The 9,119-nt window shown below is 41.1% G+C and overlaps 1 protein-coding gene across 3 annotated transcripts in view; it reads left to right on the top strand.

Moving 5' to 3' along the window:
- Positions 1-3,038: 3,038 nt before the first annotated feature.
- CTNNA2 (catenin alpha 2) overlaps positions 3,039-9,119 on the top strand; it is a 1,072,448-nt gene continuing 1,066,367 nt past the window's right edge. For 2 of the 3 annotated variants that reach the window (XM_053924989.1, XM_053924987.1), the window contains exon 1: positions 3,039-3,314. The gene's annotated coding sequence lies outside the window, so the exon portion shown is untranslated. Of the gene's footprint in view, positions 3,315-3,743; positions 3,785-9,119 lie in introns of those variants that run through there. The other variant, XM_053924988.2, reaches the window with a different exon arrangement.

The following is a 9,119-nucleotide window of genomic DNA, read 5'->3' as shown; positions in this document are numbered from 1 at the left end:
TGGAAGCTGTACTTTCTGCTCAATTGCTGTGAACCCAAAACTGCTGTCAAGTGTAAAGTCTATTTAAAAAATGAATTGCTCAGGAGGACATGATAGAGAAATTTCAGGAGCAGACAGACTGAATGAGGGTTCCAGTGTGCAGAGACCTGACATTTAACTGTATAAGCACTCACAATGATTTCACTTAGGATTGCTAGTATTGGTTGGTGTCTATTCTAAAAATCTGGATGTCATATTATTGCAGGTCAAATTGCATTTTAATTACAGATATGTTTTTTCATTTGCACACAATAATGTACTTTTAACAATATTCTTTTTGTTTTTCATTTATGTTGGAATGAATCTTTAATATGAGTGAGGGAAGGAGGAAGCTGCTTGTTTTTTTTTTTGAGGGCTGTATGTGTTTATGTCATTGAAATGAAGGACAACACTTAAATCAAGAAAACTGAAAACAGCCAGACTCACAAAGCAGTTTCAAAAGTAAAGAAATAAAGATAAAAAATTATCACCTTGGTTTAGAATGGGGACAAATAAAATGATAGCTTTTCAGTATCCAATGAAAACACTATTTATACAAGTGTGTTTAGACTGTTATCAGAGAGAAATAAATATGGCTAAAATAATACTCAATTTGGATGTTTCCATAGGGTATCTAGGGGTTGCAATTCCCCTTTATTCGATACATAAGAGAGTAAATTCTTTGGAGGCAGAGAACAAAAATCTTAGCTGCCATCTGCCTGCTGGTGACTTAAATGCACTGCCTCAGTAATTTGTTATTACCATCTAATTGACATAAAACAGTTTCGTGCATTTTGAAGGAAGAGTGAATGAGGCCAGGGATTTGAGAAATAAGGGGTGGCTTTTATACTGTTATTTTGATTAACTAAAATTTAAAGTAGTTGCATGGATAAAGCGTTATATTTTAAAAGTGATATTTAAAGGTTTAAAAGTCACTATGAAACAAAAAGAAAGGAAAGAAATCTTACTTTGACAAGACAGCAATTGGTCTAAATTAGTGTTTTTCTGTCTGCTGCCAATTAAAACATAGTTGTAAATTTAAGCCTAATTTAAAACAATACACAAAGCTATAAATGAATCCCCTCAACATTAAAGAGATGAACTTGTCGGATAACTCTTCTGCCTGTGGTTTTTAGTTTATCCCCTACAGCCTGACTAGAGAATGAAAAATCACGGTAACAACAAGCAACAACAACAACAAAAGCCAATCCTTCAGAGCATTCTACCTCATTGAACTGAGACTACTTTACACTTTCCACATTCTTGGGCCACTTAAAATCAGAGGTGTCCTCTACTCCAGGAAGATACTGTGTAGCAGTCGAATGAAGTATCCCTATTTATATTCAAGCACCTCCCTGGCGAAATTATCCCCCTCTTACCACATCAGAGCCCTGTGATGCATCCCTAAATCTTACCTAATTTTTCTTCAAAGTCTAGTTGAAAAGCCTACTTCCTTCAATCCTACTCCTGGTACGCTCTTTCCTTATTCCACTCTGATCACATCTTCTGGCACACAAATTATTTGGCGCTCAGCATTTCCTTCTTGAAGCACATCCTGTACCTTCTTTGGCAGCTATCCTGTTTCTATAAGCTGACTAGGGAAAAAGCTTGGTGGGAGGAGCATGCTCTACCGCTGTCCATGGTCCTGAAACATCATTGTGGGCTAAGGAGGTTTGTCTTAAGCCTAAGTCTGGTGACTCCTAATTTCTCCCAGAAAATTTTAAATTGCTAAAGTGGTGGTGAAAAAGAAAAGTAAGTCAAGGCGATGTTGGAAGAGAAAGGGAGAGGAATGGACAGAGGTGGAGATCTCATGATACTGCAGGGAGAAAATAAGCCACTTGGGTTTGACGTGATTTTCAAACAATTGCAGATGCCAGCTTGAGAACCAGAGGGGGATATAACGTAGCTGACAAAGCCAATGAAGAAGGAGGGTAAAAAATGTGTGCATTAAGTGATATAGAGCCGTACAAGTATAGGCATGAAAAAACACATTGATGTTGTTGGTGGGCAAGGAGACCAGACAGACAGCATGCTGTGAGCACAGCATCACTTGTGTCAAACCAAACTGACATAGGCTTTGTCTTTGTTTTCCTCTCTTGATTAAAAAAAGTCACGTGGCACTGTAGCAGAACAAAGATAACTGTAATTTATATTACAGATTGAATGTAGCCACGAACCTCTTCGGTTCTAGCGTTTCTGTAAGTTACATTTTACTACCGTCAAGCCCCAGTTGATGATAGTGGGCAGAACATATATACTCCCTGTGATCTCTATGTTAGTTCCCCCAAGTAAAGTGTAATCTCCATCAGGACAAACACGAAATATTAAATATGTTTGGATATCTCAAAAAAAAAAAGTAGAGTGCCTGGTACAAATTAGAGGCTCAAGCAATATCCTTGCAATCAATAAAATAATCATAATGCCTTCCACAGAGACAGTGTTCAACAAAGGCTTCTTAAATGAGTAAATGCTCCGTTTGTTATAAAACTCCCATCCTCTTCTAGGTCCTTTAAAGTCCAATCCTCCTTCCCTTGGGATTTCAGGTCCCAACAAACCGGCCTCCTGCGTCAGTCACTACCTCCGCTGCACTGGGACCTTGCCCTGCCCCAGAGCACGTGCCCGTGCTCTAGAAGGCTCACTCTTTACTCCTGCTCTGCAAACCCAGTCCCTTTCTCCCCTACAGGATATCTTCCGTGCGGGTCTCTGTCCCGCTCCTCATTTTCCCCAGCAACACAGTTCCGGGTCCCCGCCCTCAGGGTAACGCGGTTGTCATGGACACGGCACCTGCGCCCTTCAGCAGTGCCCCTTGGCCACTGTCCCCTTCCCCCACCTGCTAGGCAAACCCGTCGGGGCCTCTCCAGCTCCACCCCCGCCCCGCCCCTCCCCGCCCCGCCCCGCCCGCTTAGCGCTCCTTAGGCTGCGCGCTCTCGCCACTCGCCTACCCGGTGCTTCCCCCGTCCCACGGAGCCCCGGGGCCGCGGGGGCGCGCGAGCAAGCGGCTGCGCCTGCGCACTGACTGCCTCCCCTAGCGGCGATCGGGGCCGCTGCCGCTCGCGCTCCGGCAGGACGCGGAGCGGGAGGGGGCGGGGGAGAGGCTTCGCTTCCAGCCTCGAGTGAGGCGGAGACCCGGGCTGGCGGGCGGAGCAGGCGGCACCGCACCTCGGCCACAGGCAGCTGCAGCAGCCGCTGCCCTTGTCCTCGCCGCCGCCTCTCCAGCCCTTCTGTGATTACCCCTCCAGCTGCTAGGCACTGGCGAGAAAGAGGAGGAGGCGAGAAACTCCCACCGACACCCAGAGGTGAGTCCCGAGCAGAGCATCCTCCATCCTTGCTTGCCTCCCTCCCTCCCTGCCTCCCTCCCATCCCTTCCATCCTCCCCTCCCTCCCGGCTCTCCAACCCTCCCGCCCTCATCCTTCCCAACATCCCTCTCTCCTCTCCCCTCCTTTCTCCCCTCCAGCCTTTCTTTCATCCCTTTCTTCCTCTCTCCCAGCCCCACTTCCTTCCCACCCTTTCTTTCTTCCCTGTCTTCCTTTCAGCCGCTCGCCCTAGAGTGCAGCTCTGCATCCTTTCCCTCTTGTCTTCACCTCTTTTCCCTCCTTTCTTCACCCCTTCCCTGGTTGGCAGATCCCTTGCCTGCTAAACTGTCCGGATTCAGGGGCTTCCAGAAAATTGGACACATATACTGGGAGACACTCTTGCACAGCGGATGCCTTGCATATGCCTATGTTATTTGGATTGAGGGTCAAGTTGGAAAGAGTACTAGGAACTGTAAGGAGAAGAGGCTCGAGGAAAAATCTATGGGTTTGTGCTGTTGTAGTGGGGGTGGGGAGGGTTGTCACTTTGACATGTGGCCAACAAACCCCTCTACCCCTCTGTAGCAGTTTCTTTTTTCCTCCTGGGAATTACATATTCCCAGTGTGTGTCTCACTAATTTAAAATCCAGCTTTCACTGCTTTGATTATCCCTGTGAGAAGCCACGAGGAAAGAAGACAAGAGAACAAGAGAGAAAGAGGGGAGGGGAGAGGAAGGGTGGTGGCAGTGGACGCTTGTGTCCTTTTCCTTAGGCCTCTTTGAATTAATATTTTCAAACCACCCGCCTAACATTGGGCTTGGAATTGAACCCGTGTGTCCTTAGTCCTGCCTCTGTCTACTTCAAAGGCAGAAACTCTCTAAACTTTAATGCCTGTACCTACCTTACTATTTATGGAATGTTTTCATCAGCACACAAAACACTAAGGTAGACTGATTTGGGAAAATAGGGAGCAGAAGGGTGGAAGAGATGCACTTGTTCATTATGGGTTCATTTCTAAAGAAGGGCAATAGATAGGCAGTTTTTGGAGTAATGAGGTTATACTCTGCAGGCTTACACATGTACCATTTTGATAGCTCTAGCTGCATTATAGCCTTTAGCGGATGACCTCACACGCTCTCACCCACCTTACATGAGTTGTGCAGGTGTTTGAAGAGTAGCATGCTTTGTGATTCTCTTTGTGGTTTACATTGATGGAAAGTTGAATTAGCTTTGGGATCATTATTAACAATTTAAAATTTCACTTGTTCTTGCGTCACTTATTTTCACCAAATGATATATTTTACTTTGCTTTCTTTAGCTTATACGCCAATCCCTTCTGTTATATATGTTAATAGTAATTTGGCAGTTTTCCTTTGTGCAAGCATTGCTGCTGAAAAGTTTATTTATACTTGGCAGGACTACCATGCCTCAGAATGTTTAGTGTGTTCATCAGTCAGAAGGGTCACCAAACAGTATAAGTACAAATTAAAATGGAGTCTTTAGAAGCCTGTATTTTGCCCTATCATCTGCTTCAAAAAATGATCTTAATATCTGTAAAATAGCTGTGTTTTGTGTTTAATGGTTGTGTGGGTAGGGACTGAAATTAATGGTGGATTCAATGAAGCTGCCAGTAAAAAAACTATTCTGTGGAGCAAATTATTGATTTTTTCTTTTTCTTTAAATTATGATTTGCCAGTGGTGCAATATGCCCTTGTGCATTTTATGAGAATATGAAGCAGGAGTTGAGAATAAGGGAATTACCTTTCAAAGTGATTGAGTGCTAATTTGATTAGGAACTGTTACAGTTAATCATCTGAATCAGTTTTTAGGAAGTCTGTGATATTAGGAATGATGGACCCTCCCCTTGCCCTAACTCGCCTTTATAGGAAGGCAATTCTATTAATGGATTCGCTGACTCCGAAGCTATTGTGGTAGAAGTTTAGTTCAATTATGAGTGTTAGCAACATCTTGATACAGAATCGCAGTGTATTTGAATGGTTACATTACTTCATAATGAACACAGTTGTAGATGAGAGTGTGTGCTATTGTTGTTGTTGATGATGTTCTCTTTTCTGGAATGCCATGAAACTAGTAGAAACTTTGATAGTGATTATGTATCAAATTAATAAGTTAGTCCTGTCCTGATGTGCTTTCAGATGACTTTCCCCTTCTAATATTTCTACTGCTCTTTGTGGGTCTTCATAGATGTGAGTGCGGGGAGGAGGCAGCTCCTCTGTCAGCCTTCTCGTTTTTTATTGCAGTTTGCTATACAGAGCAATGTGGGCGTATGCCTCAGTTTTTAATACTGTACTTATTAGGAAAAGAAAGGTACCTTTTATTTGTCTCCTTTGTAAACATCCATCCACTTAGTGAAAACAAAATATACCAGGCTATTAAATGAAATACTTGTTTACAGCACAATTTGGAGAAAGACTTGAGTAAAATTAATCAAATAGGAAATAGGAGAGGAGCTAGTGTCTCACAGAATTAGCCTGCTACTCTGACTAGAGTCCAGTTTACAGATAAAGAACAACTTCTGATGAATTTCACTTCTACAGTCTTCTGCCTTTAGTTTAATGGAACTTTAAGAATGTATAGTACAAATAAAACCCAGCGGAACATTTTGTGCACCCCAGAGACAATATTCTGGAACATTCTGTGTGCTTCCCTCACTCAGAACTCTTAAAACCTGTCTAACCCTATGTATGCTAAGTGGAATGAAGTATTCGAAAGAAGTAAAAGACACTCTCTTTCTTAGCTTACATTCTGGTTGAGGAAAACAGGCATTTGCATGAGGTCATATTTCACAGTAGCAAAGAATGAGATCTTTGGGGAGAGCTTTAGATTTAAGTACATGCTCTACTTAAGTAGTAGAGTGTTGTGCCCTTGTATACTATTTAAGTTTTTTTCCTTATCTACAAAATGGGAATTATGGGAGCAACTGATTCATGTGATTGCTTTAAGGGTTAAACGTGTTAAGCACAGTACTTAGTGCAAAGAAAGCATCTATTAAGTAAGCATAATTATAATTATACTTAGGAGAAATGGTTTAAAAACAACCCAAGACCATATATGATTATGTGCTGGAAAGAAACGAAGACCAAGTGTTAGAGGAGTTCCAAAGGGGATAGATGTTTCAGGGAGAGATCGAGCTTGGACAGAGACTCCTGGGAAGAATTGCATGTAGAGGGGGTACCACAGCTGGCAAAGCAGAGCGGGAAGCCTGGTGTGTTGGGAAGACTATGACTGAAATTTGTGACATCCTGGCGAGTGTATTAAAAGGTATTAGATATATATACGGTCGGAGTGATTACACTGTCAGTTGGGCTAAGACAACTTGTGCAAGGTCCATTTTATGACAGAGTGAATGTGCAGCTACCCAGAGGACCTTGTTTTTTGTCTCACCCAAAGCTCCATCCCAAGACACCGAGGAATCAAAGGTCTGTGTCAAAGGGCAGACCCAGATAATTGCTTTTATCCTTTTCTTTAACTTTTAAGTTTAAAGACAACTTGACCTTTTTAAGCAACAACATTTAACGTTATGATAAATATGATTATCACAACTCTCTCTTATTTTGCCTTAACCCATGAATATTTCAGGGCTGTATCTTGGGGTATAATAACCAGGATTATTTTACGTTTACATATATGAAGCCCGTGTTTGTTAGGGTAATCGTATTTTCAAGAACTTTATGTTCACTTTGTTGTTGACTTTACTTAATACCACAGCCTGATTTTTTTTTTTGGAGGGGGACATTCGAGGTCATTAATGATTCCGAGTGGATTATGCACTTTCAAGTGTTTTACTGGGAGATGAAGGTGGGATGGAGATGGAGCATCCATCTGGGAAGGTGCACTGAGCAAGTTACATGTCTCCTTAGTGGGCGGGGGCAGTTGCTCACTGGCTAAGTCTGTTGGTAAACCTTTATTTTTGGTTGCTGTTCATTAACCCTTTTGAAATATACATCCATGAAATATTTATCCAATAGCGTAAGTGCTATAATTAAGTTATTTTATCAAAAAAAAGGATTTCCAGAAAATTTTACCTGCAGGTTACAGAGGTCAGTGTGTATAGTGCTCATGTTTAATCCATTTTAAATAGAGACAGTTTCATTGCTTTCTCCACCATGGTGCTTCTGTTATATTTACTATTTTATAGTGCTAATAATGCACAAATTGGCTGCCTGGATTTTATATTACGGTACATAGAACATGAACGTATACTGAAAGCCAGCAGTTAACAGGACATAAACTGTAGCATTTTTATTTTAGACTTTGAGGTTTTATCAATAGTCTGATGTTTTAAAGATTCAGCAGATCTAAATAAAACATTTTCAAATATATTACCTCTTGCCAATTTCATATTAAAACACCAGTGATTTTTGACAAATTTTACTTCTAGACAATTTCATTTTCTTCATAAGTGAATTTTACCTTGGAGATGAATTCTAATTCAACCACAAATATGCATTCTATAGCTATTTGAAATTATTACTTATAACACATTATAAAAAACATGAAGTGATAGTCTGATTTTATAAAGCTTAATTTTATAGAACTTTTATGCCTTTTTGTTTACAGGCTACCTGAGTGTACAACTCTTAGATTTATTTTTCAGCTGTGAAGACAATTAATAGGAGTGCATTAATAGGAGTGAAATCAGTAATTGTGAACGGAAAATGGTGGCCACACAGAAAAATGGAGTAAGGATGAGATGAAATGAGCTCATTTTGTTTCATCTAGACCTGAAAATTTATAGCTGCCTGTTTAATTAGGGGTTTTCTGTATCTTTGCTCTTCTGCTGATACAATCCCTGTTGTAGTTGTTGTAAAGCATACCTATATAGAGACATATATATGTGTATACATATGCATATTTTTTTCAGTTAACAGTCTTTAAAACTAGATCACAGGTGGAAAATATATATGTAAAACCAGGTGCTGGTTTTTCAGTATCTTGCTATTTTTTTTCATTATCTTGCTATTTTGTTTGCTTGGATTTTGGGGAGGAGCCAAGTAATACAACACTTGTGGGAGCTTCCTGATTGGGACAGCGGTCCAGAGGAGCCAATATCCTAACTTATTCTGTCATTCCTACATTAAATAAATAGACATGCGGTTGACGTTTGGGTAAAATAAATGATTTAACTGTGTAAGATCCCAAGGGCTATAGAAACATAAATAGGACACTTTTGATATGTTCATGTTGTGTGAATTGGGCTGATGTTGTTTATTCCATATCTGCAGTAAATCCAAAATATTTTTTTCATGACCCTTTGGTGTTTCACAGTTAAAGCCATGAACTCGATGGAGACATGTCTGTTCTCTCCCAGCCTGCACAGAAACAACAATGACCCTCCATAAACGACAAAACGGTCTGCTGTTCTCATCTGATTTTATTGTGATTAGACAATGTTTTGGTGAGAAGCCAGACATCCAGGTGTATCTTAAATTCACAGGGCCTGAAGTAGTTGGTAAATATCATTAATCTTAGTTCTAGGAAAGGGAAGCTCACAATTCTTGAAAATTTACTACAACTCTTTGTTTTTTCTTCAGGTGTTGATACCTACTAGAGTTATTTTACAAAAGACGTCTTTTTCCCTCTTAAATAGGCAGAAATGGCATAAAGAGATCTATATAGAACTCATCAGGCCCTGGTTGGTGTGGCTCAGTGGACTGAGCATAGGCCTGTGAACCAAAAGGTCGCTGGTTCGATTCCCAGTCAGGGCACATGCCTGCGTTGTGGGCCAGGTCACTGACTGGGGGTGTGTGACAGGCATCTGGTTGATGTTTCTCTCACACAGTGAAGATT

This window comes from Desmodus rotundus, chromosome 5 (assembly GCF_022682495.2).
Source record: "Desmodus rotundus isolate HL8 chromosome 5, HLdesRot8A.1, whole genome shotgun sequence".
NCBI classification, from domain to species: domain Eukaryota; kingdom Metazoa; phylum Chordata; class Mammalia; order Chiroptera; family Phyllostomidae; genus Desmodus; species Desmodus rotundus.
The sequence above is the reverse complement of the archived record's forward strand: the minus strand, read 5'-3'. Positions and strand labels throughout refer to the sequence as shown.